Source organism: Protopterus annectens, chromosome 3.part1, assembly GCF_019279795.1.
Source record: "Protopterus annectens isolate FY-2018-M chromosome 3.part1, PAN1.0, whole genome shotgun sequence".
Taxonomy (NCBI): Eukaryota; Metazoa; Chordata; order Ceratodontiformes; family Protopteridae; genus Protopterus; species Protopterus annectens.
The window spans coordinates 1,197,245,241-1,197,271,019 of NC_056732.1; positions in this window are offsets into that span (position 1 = coordinate 1,197,245,241).

Consider the following 25,779-nt stretch of genomic DNA (forward strand, 5'->3'; position numbering starts at 1 on the left):
CCCACGATGCTGAGGTGTATACACACCAAACCATGCTGTGTCATGTGACAGGTCACTGGAGGACCTACAGATGACACCCCTGCACAACTACTACAGAGTCTTAGCTGCCTGGCAACCATGTCCACACATAGCAGACTTGTCAATTCACCATGTCCCACATGACATTGATGTACCACACACACGAGGTGCACAGCTAATGGTGATGTCCTACAGCAGCAAGGGAAATGTACAGTATCTGTGGCCTGATGTGGTGTCAATGTCTGTGGAAGCTGTACAGGTGACTACTGTCATGCTATGACAGTTGTGATGTTCAACACATCTTATATGGTAGACTTCAGTGACACCTCCACTAGCTGTGCACAGGCTTTTAGGATGTCCAGTGTACCACATCAACTGTATAATCAGTCAACTAAGGCTATAATTGGACCATGTGTGGACAATGTGCAACAGGGTGTATACACATCACATCTACTGTGTGGCTACGTGTCTCTGGCCATCCCCATGGCCATGTGTGCACATGTGTTGGCCAAATGTGTGTGATGGCCATCTATCTCACATGTCTGTGTTGTCCCATATGACATACACCCATAGATGTCAGATATGTCACCATCCACAGGGCTATGCAGACAATGGGTTGTATGTTTGGTATGTGGGGTATGGGTTATGGGATAGTGTGACAATATTGCAGCCAGAACACTACGTGTCTGGGACATGTCAGATGGCACATCACAATGTGTGCACCCATTGCAGGGGCATATAACACAATGGTGACTCCTGTGGGCTGCCCATATCACAGCTCACTGTGTGGTACTGTTTGCATACCACATGTGTTGTTCCAATGTATAGTACATATGCCTACATTGTACAACACCTCCACCATTGTATGCACAGCTGTCCACACATGTAGCAATGACAAATACTGTGGTTTCATGTCGGTGTATCATTTTGTTTGTATATATTGCACATGGGTGGCCAGTGTGAATGATGGGTGATGCGACCTGTATATCGTGACTGGAACAAACATCAAGTGTACAAGTGTTAACTGGCCACATGGCGAATAGATCTATGCTTTAACATGCCTGATACTGATGACAGTCTCACCTGCAATGGACTGATGTCTGTGCGGCATGCCAGAGGTACCTGTATAGGGGTGACACAGCAGTTTGAACATTATCCATGACTGTATGACAGCCACAGGGTGCACTGTGCATGTTAACACATTCGCCTGTACAATAGCATATAGTATGCACATGTGTGCATACACAGGGTAGCATACTGTAGTATGCAGCATGTGTGTCAACATACCTTGCATATGATGTTACATTACATAATGTACAGTGACACATGCAACTAAATGGGATATAATAGCCATATGTGCAGTACTGACTTACCAGGCAACTCCAGGCTCATTGGTTGGGAGACACCCACCTCCACGATGGCAGCTAGTGTTTGTGGATGCTGTTCTGAGGGTGTCCCCAGACTGGCCAGTAGCTCCTCGGTGTGTGTGAGTGGGGGCTGGGTTGGTGGCCCACCACCTGTTCCACCTTGTTCCCTGGTGATTGCAGTGGCACGCTGTTTTGCATGTCATATCAGGTCCATGCAGTGTCTGCGCACCTGCTTGTATGTGCAGTTATGGCCACCCACATCATTCACCCTCCTGTGAAGATCCTGCCACAGGTCGTCACGCTGCTGGGCATGCTGTGGCACATGGCTGAACAACACCTCATAGTTCTCATGGAGGTACGGGATGAGGACATCATCCTCCTGGCGGCTGTATGGTGGCAGGCGTGTACGAGGCATTATCTGTAAGACATAATGATGGTGACAGGTCACAGTATCAGAGATGTACAGAGATACTGCTGCACATACATTTCTAGTAAATCTAGTACATCTGCACAGTTATCTTTGCAAATCATCATGACACTGACACGACTGACATGTTTGTGTCACACACATGTAACACCCGTTATGCATTGGATATCATCACCATATATGTGTGTCACCTCATTACATTGTTCATACTCCATGTGAATGCTGTCTTGATGTGGGCATGTCTGTTTGCCTGCACTGGTGTTCTTACCTATCAGCACATGCCTGGATGTGTCCACGGTAATGCTGTTGACCTTGATGCTGTGTATATGTCACATATCAACACATACACTGCCTTAATGGACTTGAGCAGTGACAATGCACACATACGCATGGAAACCTTTACATGCATGTGTTTTGCCATATACATCTACATGGCACTGTACAGCTGTTCAGCATCCTGCCACGGATCGCCTGTGTTGCACATGTGATAGACATGGGACAATGGCTAGTCGGACATCATTCGCAGGGATGGTTATCAACTATAGCATGTATGGGCAAGGTTTCCTAGCTGTATCCGACAGCCATTTTGCCACCGCGAGGTGCATCAGTGCCACATTACTGATCCAGACAGTTGATACTACATCTACCATGCAGCCATCACACCATGTATGACAGAGATGACATGTGCAGCTTTGATGGACAGGGTTGCATGGTATGGTGGGAGTATGTCACATGTATGGCACAGGGATCTGTCCAGCATGTGGCGATCCTAGTAGTAGGACGGTGGCTGTCCATGACGTATGTCTTTCAGATCAGGATATGGACATGTAGCATGTCCAACATCATAGTGTAGCACATGTCTTTATGCAAGGTAGACAGCATGCTGCATAGTGGAGGTGAGGATTGTGAAGGCTGGTATCGCCCATCCACGCATGGCCAATACCCCTTAAAGGTGATATGTGATCCAATATTGGTCACCCGAGTGCTGTGTATGCCTGTCCAATGATCTCCATGCTCATGGATGGCACCCTGTCATGACATGGGTACCTCGTATGACTACCTAAGTGGCCTGGAGATGTCACCAACTCAGGGAGGTGAACTGCACAGCACCATCCCTTACACAGTGTCCATAATGTTGACCGCAGCCTAGGTGGTAGTTAATGGGTACAGGGATATTCACCTAGCGGTGACAATGCTGATATCATCCATCAGAATGTGCACATATGTCACACACCTCACCCACAAAGCCCATTCTGTATGTTGTTCACAACACTGAGACAGCTATTGCTCATAGGTCATGGCCATTCACATCCTTACATACACAGATGCCTCACATTTGTCTGTGTGGTATGGGCTACAATGAGGGTGGAGTACAACACATTAACCCTGTTTTACTGTAGCTGGCACTGGTGTGATATGCACATGTCACTCTGGCACCTTTTGTAGTGTTGATTCTGTCAACAGTCCACTGGTAGAACACTCCTGTGACATACAAAGGTATATGTAGTCAAACATCCATACTGTCATGTACATCTGTACTGCTAACATCTACATTGATAATGGTTCATGGACTTGCAGACCATACTCAGCAGGGTTATAGTGTGGTGCCACCAATTATGACTGTCGTCACCACTTGTGGGTTGATATTATCCAACACCCTATCTGTATTGTATGTTCATGCTCAGCACTTGTTCAGAACTTGTGAGCACTTCATGAGCTACTGATTAATATAGCACCCATTCCACACCATTTCTCACAAGTACACTGTCTGTCCTTACATTTCCAGCTTGCTTACAGTACAACAGCTGTTGTACACACGTAACTCACATATCTTGTGAGACATGGTTGTATATACAGGCATGTCCAACTGTCACGTACCAGTGCTATTGCCTGTCTATATGATGAATATGTCATACATGTGGCAATAGAGCAATTGTCTCATGTACACAGTCAATGCTCACCTCCCAACATATGACACTACAGCCTGTGGGAGATGCACATATGCAGCCCTGCTGGGGGTAATGCTGTCACCAACCCTGACTGCACCTGACAATCATGTGGGGATGTGTAACATTTGCAACACACCCCACTCATCACATAGTCTCACAAGATCTCCACCACCACAGGCCACACATACGAGTACAACTTGTGCAGTACCTCTCCATACTCTGTGTAGGCACCAAAGGCAGCCCCCATCACCAAACACAACAACAATAACTTATAGCCCACAGACTCATGTGTGCCCATCACATACAGCCAATAGGGTGTTATAACATACACAACACACCTGTCATAGGTGACTCTGTAGGCGGTCACACTGATGTTCCACTCAGCAGGCTACACAAGGCGATAGTCATTTACATCTTGCTGTTGGGTAACTGGTTCTGCAACATAACCTATGCACCCATGCCACACCTCACCAGGTACAATTTGACTGTCATTCTCCATGTTAGTGTGACTGCCCTGAGATGCAACTTCACAGACTACGTGTGCAGGGACATGCAATAGCTCACCGGTCTTGTAGCCCTGAAGGTATGGGCCAAGCCCTGGGGAGCATTATGCATTCATCCGGACCTGATACCACTGTACAATGACTGACTGTGTCACTTCAACAGTTGCCTATGCTTCTGCTGTCATTCCACAGGCATCTGGTATCTGTCCGCTTTGACTGACATGGTCAACAAAACACGATGCTTTGGCACAGATGACCTGCACCTGTCAGCCCTGGGAGTACAGATAACATGTAAGGCTCTTGCTGCTTCTATACTGCCTGTCTTGCACAGTTTCCAATAACATTCACCACCAGAACGGGAACAGGCAAGCCAAACATGGGGTCATGTGACACAATGCTTGACATCTTCATCTCTGATGCACGCAGGCAAGGCACTCCTTATAATGGACCACTTCAATATCTCTGCAGTGACTGGGACCTGCCTCTAGGCTCTGCAGAGCACACCTGCAATGACAGGTTATACACAGACCATACCTTTCAGTCATGTAACCTGGACCGGCACACCCACGGCTGAGGTGTTCCCATATTCCACTATGTTGTACACACATCCTGGCTAGTTACTTAGCACAATGCATCAGAGGTGCTCCACGTGCAACTAACTGTGGCCAGAACTGCTATACACATTGTAACAAGCTATGGATTCAACAACATACCCCACAGTTACCAGACCTCATTTCTTGGTGTACTGGACAGTAGGGCTCAGACAGGTACTACTGATGTGAGACTGACACTACCCCACACTTAACTGGGATAGCCACTCATGTACCGACACATTAGGCCAATGCTGTCCGGGATTCATAACCTCCACTCGGCTGGATCAACCCATACACACCACCTCCAAGACCAACAATATCCTTGACATGGACACTACCAACATGTGACTGGTGTTCCACACCTGGGGTTATCCCCTCATTGGTGGATTCCGAACATATGCTAATCACCCTTGTTATCCACATCCCGGCACCACACCCTTCACGGCATACACAGTACAAGAGTACTACAATGCCTACTACAGACATCTTATGACAGCAGTAGTTAATGTCATGACACCCATGCAGATGGACAATGCACATACAAATGCTGAAACATACCCCAGTGCACTTCATTAGCACTTACACGACTGCATGGATCATGCTATTCCACACAGAGCCATGATGGTACCCACCAGATAATGGACGCCACTCTGGGGGTCCAGTTCCATGGACATAATTTACAACAACAGGTGGAGGCTGTTGCAAAGTGGAGTACAATCCCATGGGTGGGGTAGCTCACTGGTCAGCCTCAGTAGGGCTACAGGATCCCTCATCACATACTCCAAAACTAGCTACGTAAACATTACTGCAACACATTCCAGGGTGTACCACAAGGCATTATGGAGGTATGTCAGTAGTCAATGGCAATACCCACATCTGCTCTGACATACAACAGTTACTCAGGAACATTACAGAACCAGGTGATGTTGGCAACATGCTGGCGGATGGGTTCACTGCTAACATTACACCCTCTCACTCCCTACAGGGCCACAATCCATGCAGGAACATTGCGGTGTCCCTGCAGTCACACCTACACAGTACTAACCTGCACTCTATATGGCCTGGAACACTGGCCCCATGTGACCGTCCAACATCCCAGGCTGTGATTTACACAAACCTCTGAACGACATGTCTCCCCACTTGGCCACCATATTCAGTAATAGCCTTGTATCAGACATTGTGGCCCCTGAATGGCACACAGCAACAGTTATCACACTCCACACTGGTGGCTCCATAATGCACAAGGGGGACTATTGCCCTACATACCTGACTGGACTGTTCTGCAAGGCTATGGGGCACATCATCATGGAAGTCATTCACAGAGACATTGGTGGGCTCCGGTCCTTTGCTGCCACCCAGGTTGGACTTGTTAGGGCCATAGCATGGCTCCTACACCTGGTGGACTCCTTTCATACAGTTACCAGGGTAGTTGATGATGGTAAGGGGGTCCACACAGCCTACATTGTCCTCTCATTGCCTTTCAGCACCGTTCTCCATTCTGGTATTGACAAAATACACATCCACCTGCACATCAATCCCTATGTCTAAGGATGTTATGCAAAGTGACTCACAGACAGGACACACACTATGAGGGTAGCATACCATAGTACCTACTGTATTTCAGTTACAGTTGGCATACCACAGTCCTCAGTCATAGGGCCCCTCATGTTCGGTATATGCTTCCCTGAGGTACAGGCTAGCACAGAGGGACTTTCCCTGCCTAGCTTTACAGACAACTGCATACAAAGTGCCATGATTGATCCACCAGCTGATACTGACTCCCTCCATAAGGGTGTCACTGTGACGGATACCTGATATCAATATCATGGCCTCAAGCTGCATGACACAAGGTGCATGAACATCCCTTTGCATTACACCATTCACCCACTGACTATCACATAGGTGGTAGTCCCCTACATACATGTCACATTGTACGTGATCGTAGTACACACGTATGTTGCACCCACTCCTGTGATAACCATATTGCCACTGTGGCATGGATATCCTTCTATGTGGCCACACTTATCTGTACTGGGTTTGTAGCTGGAACATAGGCACCCATTGTACCTCTGAACTCCAGACGTATACACACATTCAAGGGTACAACACCCCATTTAGGGTGTACCTTACACAACAGCTACGGCTTTACATACCACAACATTAACACGCCATGACGTTTATTGAGCTCCAATGGTTGAAGTATGCGGCAGAACTACGGACACCACGTCTGTACACATTTGCATACTACATACTCAGGGGTGACCTCTGCTGAACAGACAGGGCCCATGTCCACAACAATATTAATGGATATACCCCACATAAGTGACATAAGCAAAAGCCACTGTGAGCAACATTCTCATGGATATGTGCACACAGGCAATGATGAGTGGGATGTGCTTGAGGGTTACATTCCCAAACCAGACACTCACCATGCTTTGGAACATGATTCCTATGTACATCACGCAGGGACACTCAGTAGCACTGTTCATGTGATACCTCACTTGGTGGATGGGAGACACATGTACGCCAGGGATCACTGCAGTGGCTGTACTGTGCAGAGGTGCAGGTAACACATGGCTCTGCTGTTCACAGACAGGACACTACCCTAGAGAGGTGCCGCTGGTGTGAACACTGTAGTTGTGCTTACACATAGACTTGCCAGACTGCATAGTACCCCACTATGAACCTGTGAAGCTATTACATGTCCTTTGTGCATGGTTAATTGAGTAGCCCTTCCATTTAGATTAGCTATCATGCTATTACAGTGTCCCGTGACTACAAGCCATATGTATCCTGTTATTGTATATTGTACATGCCAATAGATGATACCTTTGGTATGCATGATATGCCTGTTATGCTGTGTAGCATATCTGACATATCTACCTACAATACTGTACATTACACATATTTTACATAGTATCCCATAATGCAAAGCATACTTGCACAGCAGGACCACCTTAGACATGTCATTGTTGTTATATGCCCATACACATGCCTACTGTGACAGTATATCTACAGATACTATCCCCTGCTATGGCACTTTCTTGTTGGACATACCCTACCACTGACGGTGGGTGGTATGGAATTGTTCTGTTTAAAGCCCTCATGTAGCATCCCTTGTGGTGTCTGTGATGTTTACCTTGTGGCCCACTGCAGGACACACAATTTCTACAAGTGTTACTATGCTCAGCAAGACATCACTACATAAAAACCTTTTCCCACTTTATGCATTGCGGACACTTTTAATTAATACAAAACAGGCTATACATACACTAACATAATTAATACAAAACAGGCTATACATACACTTACATACCGAGTGTTCTACATACCTTGTTATTGTTCCAGACTTTCGTAACTATCTCTCTTACACTGTTTAAACAGTTCTATGGTATGAGCATACGGTTTGAATGTCTGGCAAGTCATCCTTATATACGTCGATACCTGTAACATGTGGTTTCCTGCCACCAGTTGGTGTTCCTGAGTGACTTACTACTTGCACATCAGCTGTGCAGCCACTCCATTTGCCAATTACATAGCAACAGTGGGGTATAATTCAATTCTCCACTTGGGCGTTGTCAATTTGCCCTACCTTCGGGGAGACGGCCTGTATTGTGTTTTGTTGTGTGTAATTGCAACTGCTATGTGTAGAGACACTTATAGTTTGGAATCATGTCCCCTGTGGATTGTGTGTGATGGCTAGAGTATGTGGTTCTACATGTGAGTGTACCTGTCATCCCAACCATCTGATAAGGGACTATTGCAAACAAAACTTGTAACATCGCCGTTTGTTCCATTATACAACGGCTACGATTTCACATGGCGCCTTTAAATGTGTCTCTCACAAGGTATGTTAACACTTCTGCAGATGTAATTGACTGACTGGATGTTTGTGCTGTAATTACAGTCTGTATTGCTATAGTTTCTAGTGTGGAGGATGTAGGTGGGTGTACGTAGCATATACAGGTTTGTGGGGCTTGCATTTCTACATATTCCATATATGTGTGTGGGCTCCTTCCCTAATTAAAGAGCTATCAGTTAGTAGACTTTTGTTAATGGATTATACATTGGGCCATTGTTAATTGGTTTCTATATAGTATGCAGGTGAGGTTGATACTTTCATACCTCCGGAATTACAGCAATATGTAAAGAGATGTTTCTAAATGACAGCTGTCCCATGTACTTCTGTCCAGATATTTGCAGTCATTGCAGTTGTGTTGGTAACTGAACCTCTTTGGCATGGCTTGCCACCTTTTCAAATGGCCATTGTGGGACACTTGCGGGACACACATCGGTGTTTACAGGCCAACACATACCCATGGTTAGTACGCAGGGTAGCACATACTTTTATCCTTAATACATACTTATTGTTGTGGGACTTTGGCTACTTATCATATTGCATGTAACCTTTACGTTTCTTACATACAGGCATAACTATTTAATGCATGTATTACATAATATATGGGACATAATAATGTCCTACAATCTCTGACAGTTGCCCTTTGTAATGTTTTATGTCAGGACATAACTGCCTAGGGAGGGTCTGTCCCTCCTAATGTGGGACAGGTGGTAACCGTATGCCTATGGCTAGCTATACCCACACCTACCGTAATGATCTACCTACGAGTTGGCACTAACAGACACACGATGCAGACACACACACACACACACACACACACACACACACACACACACACACACACATTACAGTCACAGGGAAATGCACATGGCACCCTCAACACACACATACACAGACTACGGCAATCACAAACACAGTTGAACACAGTACCTACGTGGACCGCAACACCGGCAGCGGTAACTAAATGTCCCTTCATATCATGATAATATTACTCATGGTTCTAGTGTTCCAGTACTGTGTTCTTTTGGTCTTTCAGCCTCGTGGTTAGGCGTGTCGGTATGTGACACATTCCATAGTTGTCGGTATCCTATTTATTTGTACCTCCAAGGTTTTATGAATGTCGTTGACCTATCTATATATTTGCAGATATCGGTGAATCCGTATATATCAACATATATCTCTCTATTACCCTTTCTATCTGTATTATACATATGTATATATATATATATATATATATATATATATATATATATATATATATATATATATATATATACATATAATCTAACAGGGAAAGTGACAGGCAAACTACACCTTTCATTGTGTACTTGTCGGTGTACACTGTTTCCTGGACTCCACATGTTTGTGTCTGAACCTGTCACATTACACACCTGCTGTAGGTACATATTGGCTACCATAGTGTTAGGTGATTGTATACATGATTGCGTGTTCTACTCCTGGCAGTGGTCATTTTACCCTTCAGAGCAGGCGCTATTAGTAGAGGGGTGAATAATGCTGGTTTCACCTGTTCTGGACATCATTGACCGTGATCTGTGCAATATTCAGAGAAGCTTAGCCCTGTTTCACGCATATCCGTATAGTCATATTTAAACAACGCTTACCAGCACTGAGCAATGCATATTCCCACTAACGTGTGCTAAACATGATCTGATGACCTGCATCCGACATGCATTATTCATGCCTTCGGGATTACGTTACATCCCTTTCAGGACGTGGGACCAGGAACATGCACGACGGTCACCGCATTTACCACTTGGCCATCTGGGATTTGTTCACGTGTTATAGCATTTTGTATGTGGAGTATACTACGGCTGTTACTCCATACTGCACTCATATGGGTAACTCAGTTTACATATGGATGAGTCCAATTAATGGCATGTCCATGTGATGTTTACTGGATGTGCTCCAGCATTGGGTATGTATATCACAGTGAGCTACACATGATACTGTGCTACACCTTCAAACGGCCGTAGGTGGAGCATACTGGGGTGAAGAATACCTGTCATTGGTACACCCCATGCCTTGACACAACATCCATGATTACATTATGTGGAGCCCCTCAATAACGCAGCAGAGAATCTGTGCAGAGTGTGTGTAGAGCAGTGCTTACACACATGTGATCCCGCGATTGCCTCTGCTCCACTGAGCGGCAGTTGGTTACTTGATGTTGTGGCAACAGCAGACACTGTTTGCCTTGTTTGGTGTATGGCCTCTGACAATTGGGCGTGTACCTACCGATGTACCTAGGAACCTATACACACAGCACCAACATATGCTGATAGGCGCATGTACTGTTCAGGTGTTGACATTCCTTGTTCCAATAGCTGTTGTGTGTGCAATGTTTGAGGGCTGCCTATGTAGGATTCACACAGTGGGCCACCTATACATTACAATTTACAGGTGGTCGTGTTTGTCTGCAATTCATTTTACTGTGTGTGCAGGTGGAGAGGTGTGTCAGTCCATAGGGGCCTACACTGTCAGAGTATGTGTTATACGTTCCCTCTTTGCCAAGGTATAGGCATATTGGGCATGCCTCTGTCTGCCTACTGGGGCTGGCACAGGATGTTCATGGTCTGAATCCCTCTGTGCCTGTGATGGCCTTGGCAATTGTGGTGGGTTATGAGGTTCTTCATCATTTTGTCCCTGCTGCAGCTGTTTCCACAGGATCATATTATGTAGCATGGCACATACTATTTAGATGTGGGCACACGTGCCTGGAGAGTACTGCAAGGCTCCACCAGATGTGTCCAAGCAACGGAACTGTGATTTCAGCATCCCAAACACACGCTCTATGATGATTCTGGTTTGTGTGTGTGCCTCATTATGGCATTCTTGCATGGTTGTGTGTGCATTTCTGATAGGAGTCATCATCCACTGCTCCAGTGCATAGCCAGCATCCCCCACAAGGTGGTCATGCGGGATGTCCCCCACTGACAAATACCTGATACAGCTGTGAGGCATGCCAGATATGGGAGTCATGGTAGCTTCCAGGGCTGCCAGCACACACATCCATGATAATGCCTTGGGCATTGCACATGACCTGGCAGTTGATGGAGTGGAATCCCTTGCATTTTATGTAGTTCCTACCATGTTCACCGGGTGGTGATTTGATATGTATGTGCATGCAGTCTATCACACCCAGTACCTCCGGGTAGTGTGCCACATGATGGAAGTGATGCATATTGCTGGCCAACTCCTCCTGAGTTTGGGGGAAGTAAATATGCTCATTGGCATGTGGTAACATGGCATCCAGGAACTGGTGTAGTACCCTGGATGCTGATGCCTATGGGATCCCCATTATATCTCCAGTTGGCCTTTGAAAGGTACCTGTTGCTAGTATTCGCAAGCTTACACATACCTTCGTGTCCACTGGGATGGGTTCCCCTCTGTTGTTTCTGGTTCTCAGGCGTGGCCGGCACAGCTCAACTATTTGCTGTAAGATGTCCCTGTACACCCTGTAATGCTCTACTATCTCTAGATCATGTAGCCCCTGGTAGGTTACCCTTGGTCTGAACACTCTTCTCCTCCTCTGGGGCCTGCGGTGGTTGTCGGCATCATCCTCCACAACACCGTCAGTCTCTAACACATGGTGATGAATCACAGCTATGGCAGCTCCCAACATGTACATTTTAAAAGTTCCCGTGTGTTTACACCTATGGTGCAGTGTTTGAGAATACACAGGTGTGAGTAGGGTGCTTTCACACTTTATACTATTGTGCTGTGAATACCGATGATGTCATAGGGTGTGTATGTACGATCGTAGCTATATTATGTGTTTTACTACAGGAACTACTATTGTGGTGCCTTTGGTGTTGAATTACATTTGGCTGCCGTGGATTACCTCTTGCCCTTCCCTTTACATTTCTTCACGTTTCAACTACCATTTTCTGGCATGCATCCAGCAGCCTGCTTTCATTTGTACTTTCCTAGACTTGGCTTATCTTGCGTAATGTGTTCTATTGCCGGTCTACTGTAGGTTTGCTTTGCTCTGCTATGACAGTTTTCCTTTCTTTGCAATCCAATGCCTCCCCTCCTTTCTTTGCAATCCAATGCCTCCCCTATCCTGTTTTACAGGTTTCTGTGAGCAGACTTGTCAGATGCCGTCAATTGCCCGCTGTGAGTTAATAGGTGTTAATTGCTCAGTTGTACTCCAATTACCCTACTGCGGCATTTCCTTCTTTTCTTCCCCTGACCTTCCTGTTTGTACTATTGTTCGCGGCGCGTGTATCTGCTTACCGGGTTTCGGGCATGTTTTCATCCCTGTACACATGCGCTTTCGGGCACCATATGTGCTTTCAGCTAAACGATTCTATACCTACCTCCCAACCCCTGTCCTGCAGCTTTGCTTAGCAACGGCCAGGCTAGATTTGCATTGCTCCAATGTGCTTACAGCTATGGTGGCACACCCCTCTGCTGATGTCATGCATACCTCTGAGTCATTCCTCGGTGTTATGGCGCTGCGCCGTATGGTACATCCTTAATCCGTCGGGACGTTTGCGATTCAGTATTACTTGCCTCATTTGCATGGCATTGACTACTAATTCATAGTTACCTCGCCAAACACTGTCACAGACCCTTAGGAACCCTTGCAGCTTGCTTGTGGTGTACCATGCATGCCATTGCGTATTATGGTGAAATCCTGATTTGTATTACATTGCGATTTTATGACATTTGTATATATTTTGTTTGTGTTCCAGTTTGCGCACACATGCCCTGCGGTTGTACTTTGCGTTACTGTGGACATGACATTAAATGTTGTTTTTTAGGTGTTGTGCATCTTTTCTTATGCCATTGGCTGTGTATTTAGCCATTGGCATATGTTAACTTTGTAATACATGAGTCTGGGCTGCTTCCATAGCTCCGATGTTCTGTTTGGGAAAATGTAAACAGTGTTTTTTGGTTTACATTTCCGTGGGCTTACACTACGCCTGCACCACTTCATGAATCGCTATATGCCTTCATTTGCATGGCGCGGCACTGCGCATGGGGTGATTAGCATACTTAAGCCGAGGGCTGCGCAGGTCTGGCATACGCCGGTAGTGCATGTGGGATTAGATCGTACCGGAATCGCTCGACCGCCATATTTGGCGTTATATCGCCTATGCTACGCCTGGCGCAAGCTTCATGAATCCCGGGGGATATTTCTGTGCAGTTTTCTGATGTGTAATATGTTCTACATGTCTCATACTGCAGCAATTGATGGAGGTACTGTTGAGCCAAAGCATGATGGCAACTGAATTAGAATATGTCTACTTATGATGTCTGTGTTTTTCATTGGAAGGATTATAAAATAGTTGTTTTTATTTTAAGTAACAAGTACACCCATAAACAGATGATGTTATTCTGTCTATAATATCAAAAGTTGAGCTACTTTGATGAAGGATTGTGGAGGAATTAAGGCACTTACAGAAAACCTGAAATGTCAACACTTCAAGTAGGAGATGTGACATAAAGGAAAGTAGATGCTTACAGGAAGATGTGGCTGCTGTGAAAAGCTTATAGAAATAGAGAGGCAGACAATTACTGCTGCAATTGTTACTGAAATAATGTGATTAGTAAAGCAAAAGGCTCTATGGGTGTTATATTGAGCAAACAAGAAAATACAGAAAACAGGATAAGAAGGGAGTCCCTGCATATTGCTGGACTGAAAGAAGGCCTGGTGGGGGATACTTTAGTCAAGTTTATTGAAGATGCTGTTATGCATTTTTAGAATGTGACTGTAACTTAGAATGGTACATAGGGCTCAAAGAGTAGGGCAGAGGATGAACATTTCAGATAAACCCTCCCAGCTAATAGTGAAATGTCATAATTATGTGATGTTGACTGGATTACCATGCAGGCAGCCTCAAGAAAGAGTTGATTTTAGAAGGCAATAAGGTGATATTGACTGATGATGTTTCAGAAGTTGTTTACTATCACAGACTTAAGCTATTCCCTGCAGTCTAGAAGTGGAGTACAGCTGGGACAATTGGAATTTATTTATTTATTTTTTGCATTCTTGAGAATGTCTTATTAGCAATACATAGTGTATTAGTATATTAAGTTGCAATAAGCAGTGGACTTCTAAGTGGATGTAGTGAAATATATGATCACTTGGTGGACTGCTGCTGGCCATAAATTTAGATATGCCAGGATCTGCCAAGAATCAGGAATAGCAGGCCAAAACATTGCCATTTCTGGTAATTATGTAGTTGTAGAGGAATGCAGTTGAAAAGGAACCAGAAGCAAAAGCAATAAAGTCTACGTTATTTAGTGAACTTCAAAATACATGATCTCTTTGTAGAAACATAGTCCAGGAAAATCTTTGGGGCAAATGCCATTTAAAATCATATGCTCCTGTAGGTCAGAATCAGAAGGAGAGAAGGCAGATGCACATGGTTTATTTGATACTTGTATAAAGAGATTAGTGGATTGGGAATGCTTGAATATGTCTTAAGAAGTCTAAATCTACAGCATATGTAGGTTAAAGTGGACAAAATGGATCTGGAAAAAAACACAGGTGTCCACAATGCTGATTGCACCACTCCAGAGGCTTATGTGTGATAAGAATGCAGGCTGCAGTATTAAATTCTGTGTTCTTAGTATAGTGAAATGCATTTCTTTCTTTCTTTCTTGTGTTTTTCTTGACTCCAAATTATTCTGCAGCTTGCACACTGAGTAACATCTGAAGACCGGCCATTTCCTGAAAAATTTAAGGGAAGGTAACTCAATATTTTCTCAAAAGAATTCCCTTCAACTCTGTTCATGATGGTAGCTGAGGAACCTGTGCCTAGTATGACATTGATTGATGCATCAAGTAAACTCTTCTTCTTTCCCTGAATGTTTTGATAGATGCTGCTCATAAAGGCATAGAGGATTATATTCACAGATTGTATTTTATATGTATCATATGTTGCTTTATACCACTTGTGACTGATGACTTCAAGGTAAGGTTAGCCATAAGAAGCAACTCAATGAGTGTGACTAACTGGAAGGGATGGAGGTATATTACAACAGAGTCAGCACTGAGCATAGTTACACTTTTAAGAATAACTAGTCATATACTAGGGTCAGTGCTAGTCTTCCAGCAGTTGTTTTCCTCTATGAAATGCATGACAGATCTACTTTGAAGGAGTTCATTTTGTGCATGTGTGGTGGCTGTAGCTGCTTTATTGATGGTGCACAACTCAGATTTCTGACTGTGAGAAAATAAAAGGTAATGGCCGTAAAAATGTATTTCACCTTTTTTTTCACAAAAATTAATAAATATATAAATGCATAATGGACAGGAATGTATTTCTGCTTGTTTCAGTCATGCACAGACTATCCCTTCAAAACCATTTCCATTATTGTTTAACTTTGAATAAGCAGCAGGAAGAGCCAATCACTTTCATTCACCAATTATTTCAGGACCCACCAGTCAGAGCTACTTTACTGAATATGCAAATGAAAAATAATAATAATAATAATAATAATAATAATAATAATAATGGTCACAATAATGAATGTTGGCTTGTTTCACTCACACACATACTATACCTGTCTATCCAGTTCAATGAGTGTTTAAATATAATCATATAGTAACAGAAGTTAGTCATAGTTATCCACAGACTGCTCTATAACCATTAATTCTATTCACATTTTCACTGTGTACACCTGAGGCATCTGCTTTTTAAAAAGTAATGCTAAGTAGACACATAAAGTGTAACCTATTAAAATCTGCAACATGTATATACACACACAGACAGCCACACAAGCCCACCAATTACAGCCAAGATGTATATTAGCTGTGTAAGCATCAAATGTCTGACTGAATTTGATTGAATGCATAGAAAAGTAATTTAATTGACTACATTTTAATGAATGCATAGACAAATAAATTAATTGACTAATAATGGCCATGATATTATATTTCAGCTCATTGCTGTCACATATATTCAGTGCAAACCATTGTAACACCCATGCACACACACTGTCACATATGTACAGTCTATATTAACACACACATGCACACACACACACACACACACACACACACACACACACACACACACACACACACACACACACACACAAACACACACACACACACGGACACAAAACCTTAACTGTATAAAAAAGCATACTGTGCTGTATTGCAGACTGACAGGCAGTGTTCCTGATGAATGTAATAAGTGGACATATCTCAGATGCATAGGTGTATATTTGGCTAATGAACACTAGGGCTCTTATAAGCCTAGCTGTGCAACTCAAATGTGAACCACACATTTGATTTATATATGAATGATTTATTGATTGCCTCTGTTCATCGGTGTGGGGGGGGGGGGATTTCTGATTACCCATCCAGTGGTACAAGTTGCTTTTAAATAGGGATAGGGAAGAGCTCTGCTTAATATGGACGGGGAGCTGTTTCAGAAAATAGGAATTCTGTGAGATTTATATATGTCTCTCCAACATGTTCTTTTTATGTTGCAAGCAATATTTAAGTATTTTAATCTAGTAATCCTGATGTTGTTTGTTTTACGGAGGTGCAGAAGGTTCATCAAGACAGGCTCCAGGGATGCATTGTATGCCAGGGATTTGAAACAATCACCATAGGACATTGTATTTACTCCTTGTATTCTTTTTGTAAGGGACCATTGTGTACATTACATTTGCTGTATGTGTCTGGTCAGGTACATGCTGAAGGGGCATTATACTCTATTAGGTATCTCTTGATTGGTCAAGTACAGTGGTATAATGATCTCCCTGGACCTAGATACAATGCCCTTGCTTATAAGCTGCATAACGTAGAAGGATTTTCTTACTAGCTTGGACATCCTAGACACAAGAGCTCATAGAACAGGTTAAAATATTATTTAATAAAAAATAAGCCCTTATTTAATTAAAAAAAAGTTTTCCTGTGCTCATAGTATCACAGTCTGTTCTCAGCAATGCAAACTCAATGTCATTCATACTGTTAAAGCACCAGTGACCTGAAGCAGCCTGAGCTAATGGGAATGACTTCTCTCGGCTTTCTTAGCATCACAAAAAGTGTCAAATGAAGCGCCTACAGCTGTTTATGCACATCAGAAATGGCAGGACCACTTGTAATAAGCAGTCACCTTAGTTTTTCATGAAGAATTTGAAAAGACTGGGATGTTTATAAAACAGATTTTTTTATTTCTTCAGAGATTAGAACTCTATTAAATTTACACATGTGCAGTATTCCGAGTCATAAGGGAAAAAAAAGGTAGCGACACACTTTTTCAAAAATAAAATTCCATATAACAGGCTGAAACCCAGCAGTCCCTACTTCATATTATATTATCTGCATTCTGTTTCATACAAGGTTTATTACAGTATGACATAATTTACATAGAATATCCAGTGGTCTCTAAGTGAAGAGATGATAGAGGTCTGAATGGGGAGATGATAAAATCAGCAGGCAAAGGAGTGTAGTATTGCTGGAACTGAGTTCATGCTTAAGTCATGGTGAGTACCTTCACAATGCGGGCTGTGTTTTTTACAAAACTTCACCAAGATGATACTGATATATATATATATATATATATATATATATATATATATATATATATATATATATATATATATATATATATAGACTGTATTTTATTTAGCATATATCAGGCACAGAAGTAGGTTAAAAAAACAGGTGGGGTGCACAAGTCTCAGGATCAAATGTATCCAATCCTGGTATGCACACTGGAGAAGGAACTGGAAAAAAATGATGGTGTAGAATCTTCAAGACAAGGAACATTCCTACAATGAGGTTAGGCCAGGCTCAGGGGAAGAATGACCACCCTGTTGTAGAAGGAAGTTGTAATCCACAAAAAACACAGAAACTGACATGCCAAAAAGAGCCATAAAGATGATTGAGTGGACTACTGAGGAAACGGAAAAAAATATTTATTGTTACTATTTTTCAAGAAGCCCATAATTTCCAGATAGAAGATATTCAAAAAGATTAAGAGAGGAAAATAGAGGAAAGAAAAATACTTGCCCAAGAAAAACTGCCAAAAGCGTCATATGCAAGTTTGTGTTCATTAATACAACAGATCCATCAAAAGCATTTTATAGACCAATAAACCTTGGGCTGTTTGTAAAAAAGAAGTGACAGAGGAGGTGAAGAAATATAAAGAACAAAACCTAGAGATTTTTGAAAGTTATAAAAAATATGAGAGAAAGGCAAAGACACCCAGATATGCAAAATTTCACAATACAAAAAATAAGATCACAAGGGGGAACATAGAATAGAAGATTAGAAAAGTAGAAGTTAAACAAATAGAAGATGAAGTTATGGAATACCTGCTACGTGAAGGATTTAGTGTAGAAAGTCTAACATGGGTTAAATCATAGCATAATAGAACAATGAATCCCCAAATTACAGGGAAACAGCCACATCTGAAGAAGAAAAAGAAGAAATATGGGCATGGGAAAGAAAAAGAGATTTAATATGGTGCAATATTTATGAAAAGGAGAAAACAAAACTATTAAAAAAAGGCAGGACCAAAAATATTTAAAGAGCAAGGGCATCCAGATATGGAAAATTTTACAATACAAAAAATAAGAAAATAAAAGAGGAAAGCAGAAAAGAGGATTAATAATAGAGAAGTTAAAAGAAATAGAAACTAAAGTTATGGATTATGTGTGAAGTGAAGGATTTAGTGTAGAAAATCCAATGCTGGTAATGTTGCGTTATGATGGAACAATGAGTCCTCAAATTAAGGAGAAACAGGTGGAATGTGAAGCATCTGATCATTTGCTACATGAATATATACTGTATCCTCCAGTAAGAAGCTAGTACAAAAGCTAGGTTGGAGGTGCAGAGCAAGTGAAGGAGTAGGACACAGTGGCAACTATGATGCAGCCAATGTTGTGGAGTGATAGGACAGTGAGTTCCCATATGAAAGAGCAATGGATGACACAGTATGCAGCTGAAGAGAATATGCCACAGGAAGATGATTGGAAACTTTCTGTAGATTGCTGACAGGAAACAGAGAATGAAGAATGTGCCCTCCATTTAGAAGAAAATGATCGAAGGGAAGAGGTGCTTGATTTAATGAAGATGGATAGACATATAAATAGCAATGAAAGAAATAGATTGCAGAAAGTCTGATAAAAGAAATGAACACAGTAGTCAAGACTATTAACAGAAAGTCATGTGATTTATGAGAAGTAAATAGGCTATATTACTATGCATTCAAAATAATAACAGTTAAAGTCTTACCATGAGGCTATACTGGAAAGGCTCACCCAGACTCTGCTACAGTTTGCTGTGAGGGAAAGGTTATTTTGCTTTTTATTTGTTGTACTTTGTATTACTTTATTGCCCTTTTCTATTTTGTATACTGTGATTTGTTTTCTTTACACTGTGTTTTACTTGTATTCTGCTTTTAACTGCATATTAAAACTTGAAAATACACCACAGCTCTGTCTCTTGTGAGTCAGACAGAAATTAGGGTCAATTAAGTCACACATAAGTTAGAAGAGGTCAGTTAAGGTTAATCATCTGTGAACTAAGGGGGTGGAGCTAGGAACTAAACTTTCTGTTTAAGGGGTAAAATAAAACATTTCAGAGTTCACTGGAAAGGCTCACCCAGACTCTGCTACAGTTTGCTGTGAGGGAAAGGTTACTTTGCTTTTTATTTGTTTTATTCTGTATTACTTTATTGCCTTTTTCTATTGTGTATACTGTGATTTGTTTTCTTTACACTGTCTTTTACTTGTATTATGCTTTTAACTGCATATTAAAACTTGTAAATATACCACAGCTCTGTCTCTTGTGAGGCAGACAGAGACAGAAATTTTTCCCACCCTCCTACCCGGTTACTGTTGTGTTCTTAAACATCACTGTCTTTCTAGCTGCCTGCCCCTTATGTTAATTTGACAATATATCTCATTTCCTTTCTGCTTTTACTGGTTGGTGTGAGTAAGCACAAATTTATTATTTTGAGAAATCACTTCCCTTCAACTATTTAAATTTATTGGCCATCTTACTGTATTCCATAGTATCAGAATACAAAAGTGACCACCTCCTTTCAATCTATCTTGCTGTTTTAAAAATAGTGACTTTCCACTAAAACTAAACTTTTTAGACAGATAAAACTTAAGTTAACTACTTTCACATCTAACTTTGCTAGTGAACACTGCAGTGTTTAGGATAAACCATTTTTCCATCTTACTTTTAAGCATCTATTGCAAAACCACCAGTTATTGGAGAGCCCACATTCTGCTTCTCAGTAGTCATCTTGGGATTAGTACTTCTGTTTTCTCCTGGTGAGAGAAAGTGCAGTTATTTTATTTCCTGGAGACTGCTGATCACTAGAAAGCTTAATAACTGCTTTATAGGTGACAGCTTGGAATCTGTGCTTATATGCTGATCCTGGTAACAGTAGAAGCAGAGTGCATTGATTCCTGACTGTTTCTGGTTGGAGAGTGAGTGTCTGTGCTTAACATACCTGATTGGTCTGGTTGCTGTTCGAGGCATCTACCAGAAAAAGGCTACAAGCCTGCAGACCCTTGCATCATCTGGAACAAGACTGTGGATCACCAAACAGGCCATGACCTGCTTCCCTTCTTGGGATTGGTGCTAACATTTGGCTTCTGTTGAGAGAAGAAGTAAAGGAGTATTGTATCCCAACAAAGTGAAGCTGTGCTGAGGCCAGAATTAGTAGTAGCCAGGCAGTAGTCATTCATGCGACTCCCCTCTTTTTATCATTCTTGACAAGCTAATTCTTTATTTTCAGTAAGTACTGCTTGATTTCTTCCCTACTTTAGAATATCTGCCTAAATACTTAATCTTTAAATTTTCAGGGTCTACATATTATTTTCACCTCAAGTGTGTGGCAGTGCTCTGTACAGACTCAGACACTTTGAGTGACATTTTTCCTGTAAAAGGCTTCAGTACTTAATATATTGAGATAATTTCCAGGCATGTCTAAAGGTCAGTTCCCAGGGCTTTCTCCTGTCAACCTGGTGAACTTGGGCATCCTGAGACAATGTAGCAACTGCCTTATGTACACAGACAACCCTTTCCTCTTACCTCTCAACACTGTGACTTGTGGGAGATGCACATATATAGCCAAATTGAAAGCCATGCACTCTCCAGTCAAGACTGGATTAGCCATTTAACAGGAGAAGGTTACCACCTGCACCGCACCACATTCAAAACATAGCCCTCCAGAACATACACCATCACAACCCTCACATAAAAATACACACCTACTTTTGCAGAGGTTCTCAATAAAAATCTGTCCAAACAACAGACACCTCTGAGGCAAAAACGCAAACAACCACCACATCCTAGCTCAAACCATGAGACACATAGCTCACATAAACAGTGTGCCACTCAACCAAAGCCCATAAGGCAAAACAACTTACCCAATACACTAGTTATAGGTGACTTAATAGTAAGGCACACTGTTGTCCCACTCACCAAGTTGAATAAAGAGAAAGTTACGGTCAGCTGCCTGTTGGGTGCCAGGATCCATCACATAATGCACGCACTTAGGTCACTCCACAACAGGTACAAATATGACTCTGTCATTGTCCATGTTGGTGTGAATGACCTGAGACGTACCTCCCTGGACTACATGAAAAGAGACATAGAGGAGCTCTCGGATCTTGTAGCCCAGGCAGGTATGACCCCTAATGCTGAGTAGCATCCTACCATCACCCAGAATGATACCACAGTAGAAGCAGAAAAAAATTGACTTCAACAATTGGCTAAGTTTCTGGTGTCATTCTAAGGGGATCTAGTATCTGTCTTCCATGGGATTACATGATTGACAGACCTTGATACTTCGCCAGAGATGGCCTGCACCTGTCACCCCAGGGATTCCGGATACTAGACAAGGCTCTTGCCACCCCTATAGTGCCTTTTTTAGGCAATGCCCTGAAGACAAAATTGCCACCATAACAGCTACAAGCAAACAGGATTTGAGGGTAATACTACTCAACGCTAGAAGTCTAAATCTCAAAATGCACTCGCTCAAAGCACTCCTTAAAATGGAGAACATTGACATCTGTGCAATGACCGAGACCTAGTTCAAGGCTCCGGAGAGCACCCCAGCACTACCAGGCTGTAATTCACACCACACCTTTTGGCTCCTAAACCTGGACCAAAGCACTAAAGGCAATGGTGTATCCATATTCATAAAGGATATGCACACCTCCAGACTAGTAGTCCAACATAACAAATCAGAGATACTTCAGGTACAACTAACACTGGGTAAAACTGCAATCCAGGTTGTAGCCTGCTATAGTTCCCCCACCATGTCCCAAGACTACCACTCCACATTCCAAAACACACTGGAAAATATTAGGGTACAACCCAATACCCTTATACTGGGAGACTTTAACTACCCCTCCATTAACTGGGAAAATTACTCATGTACCAACACACTTGCTCAATGTTTTCTGGAATTCATTAATTCCAATGCCCTGGACCAACTCATTCTTACCCCCAGCAGGGATAGAAACATTCTTGACCTGGTCATTATCAACATTGGCAACCGTTGCTCTACACCAGTAATCAATTCCTCCTTGGTCAGTTCTGACCACAAGCTAATCACCATGGATATCTACATCCCACTCTCACTCCCCCCCAAAGGAAACCACTGTAAAAAAATCTCCAAAGCCAATATTGGACTTCTAAATACAGAACTTCAGGACACCCATACAAATGGAAAATGGGTGCATGACTGAATCATACACCAATGCACTGTATGAGCACATACACAAGTGTACAAAACAGGCCATACCAAACAGAACCAAGATGGTCTCCTCCAAAAAAAGAAAGCCAATCTGGTGGTCCCCAACCATAAATAAACCTCTACACAGAAGGAAAAAAACTGTTGCAGAAAAGGGTGAAGTCCTAAGACTGGAAAAACTCCCTTGTCACCCTCAGCAAAAAACTGAGATCCATCATCAAATCCTCTAAAGCTAGCTATGAAAACAAAATTGCTGCAGATTCTAAAGACAACCACAAGGCATTTTATAGTTTTGTCAGGAATCTACATAGCAATACTCAGATCTGCTCTGCATTACAGCACAATGGCAATACATATACAGAACCAACTGATATTGTCAACATACTGGCCAACAGGTTCAGTGCGAACTTTACCCCCCTTTCACCTCCTAAAGGGCCTATCACAATATCTCAGGAATGCCAAGTCCCTATTATCATGGCTACACTGGTAAAAAACGCACTGTCCAAAGCCAAGAATACAGCTTCCATGGGACCCCATAATATTGCTGGCTGTGTTCTACATGAATTACAAAGTGAACTGGCACCACACCTAGTTCCCTATTCAATCACAGCCTCATTTCAGGCTTTGTTCCTACCAAATGGTCCACTACTATGGTCATCCCACTCCACAATGGTGGTGTGACTACAGACCCTGGGTACTACTGCCCCATCAGCCTGACCAGTCTGATATGTAAGGCTATGGAGCGCATCATCATGGGCCTTATAAACAAGGACATAGGGTATCTCCAAACTCTGGACCCCATGGAGTTTGGGTTTGTGAAAGGTAGATCATGCCTGCTCAACCTGATAGACTTCTTCGAGTCTGTCACCAGAGCTGTGGATGAGGGATAGGTAGTTCACATAGCCTAACTAGATCTTGCCAAGGCCTTTGATAACATCCCTCACTCAGGAATCATAGATAGACTCACTAAACTAGGCATAAACCCCTATGTCATAAGATGGGTTGCCAACTGGCTCACTGATAGAACCCACACTGTGAAAGTAGAGGACTCCAAATCTGACTACTAACCAGTTACAAGTGGCACCCCACAGGGATTGGTCCTAGGTCCTCTCCTGTTTGGCATCTACTTCTCTGAAGTTCAAGCCAACACAAAGGGACTCTGGCTGACCAAGTTTTCAGATGATTGCAAACTGGGAGCCATTGTGTAGACATTCTACAAAAAGGCCTCACTGACACCATTTACTGGTGCCAGAACCATGACCTTAAGCTCAATGCCAAAAAGTGCATTGTTATTCCCTTTGGAAAAATTTGGTGGCAATGAACTACCACATAGGTGGTAGTCCACTAAACACTGAAGGTGTGATAAGAGACCTGGGGACACAGCTTGTCAGCAACCTCTCATAACCACATTGCCACTGTAGTCAAAAAGTCCTTCTATGTGGCACATCTCATTACAAAAGATTACTCATCCAGGAAGAGAGAGGTCATAATCCCTCTCTACTCGTCCGTCATTAGACCTATTATAGAATACAACATCTCATTTGGTATGTACCTCACTAGACATCTACAACAATTGGAAAGGCCACAAAAATACCTCACTAAGAGGATCTTAAGCCTTAGACACATGCTCTATATGGACAGACACAAAAAACTCCAGCTATACTCTGTCTTTTATCGTCTAGTTAGAGGCAATCTCTGCTTGACCTACAAAGCCATGTCAGACCCAGAGCTGCTAGATATTCTACACCTAAAGAAATCCCAATCCCTCAGTGCCACATGCTCCAGGGATCTAAACCTCATTACCACAAAAAACAGAACATGCTGGAGGGACAGGTTCCTAACTCAGAGACTTCCCATACTCTGGAACAAAATTCCCATTCACGTCAAGCAGAGCACTTCACTGGCCCTCTTTAAGAGAAATATTTATAAGTGGATGGGCAATAGGACGCTCATCCTGCGGATGACTTCTGTGGCCTTGCTTGACAGAGGAACTGGCAACTAACTTTGGGTGGCATGATGCCAGGGAATCTTCTTGGGCTAGGCTTATATAGGCTCCAGGGTCATTAGCCTAGTACACAACTATGAACCTATGAACAAAAACACAGAGCAATAAAGGAAAACAGGGATGGAATCAAATGCCATCATGAAAGCATTAAATAGAAAACAATATAAAGCAATTAAGACAAGAGGTGTCACTGTTAGAAGAGTATAGAAGAGAGAACAGATCAGCAAAAATACTTAGAAAGATAGATGTGATAAAAGCATGCACAGTATCAGAATAGACCAGGATATAACATACACTACTGCAAATAATAAACTAAAGATATCACAACAGGCAGAACATTTTAA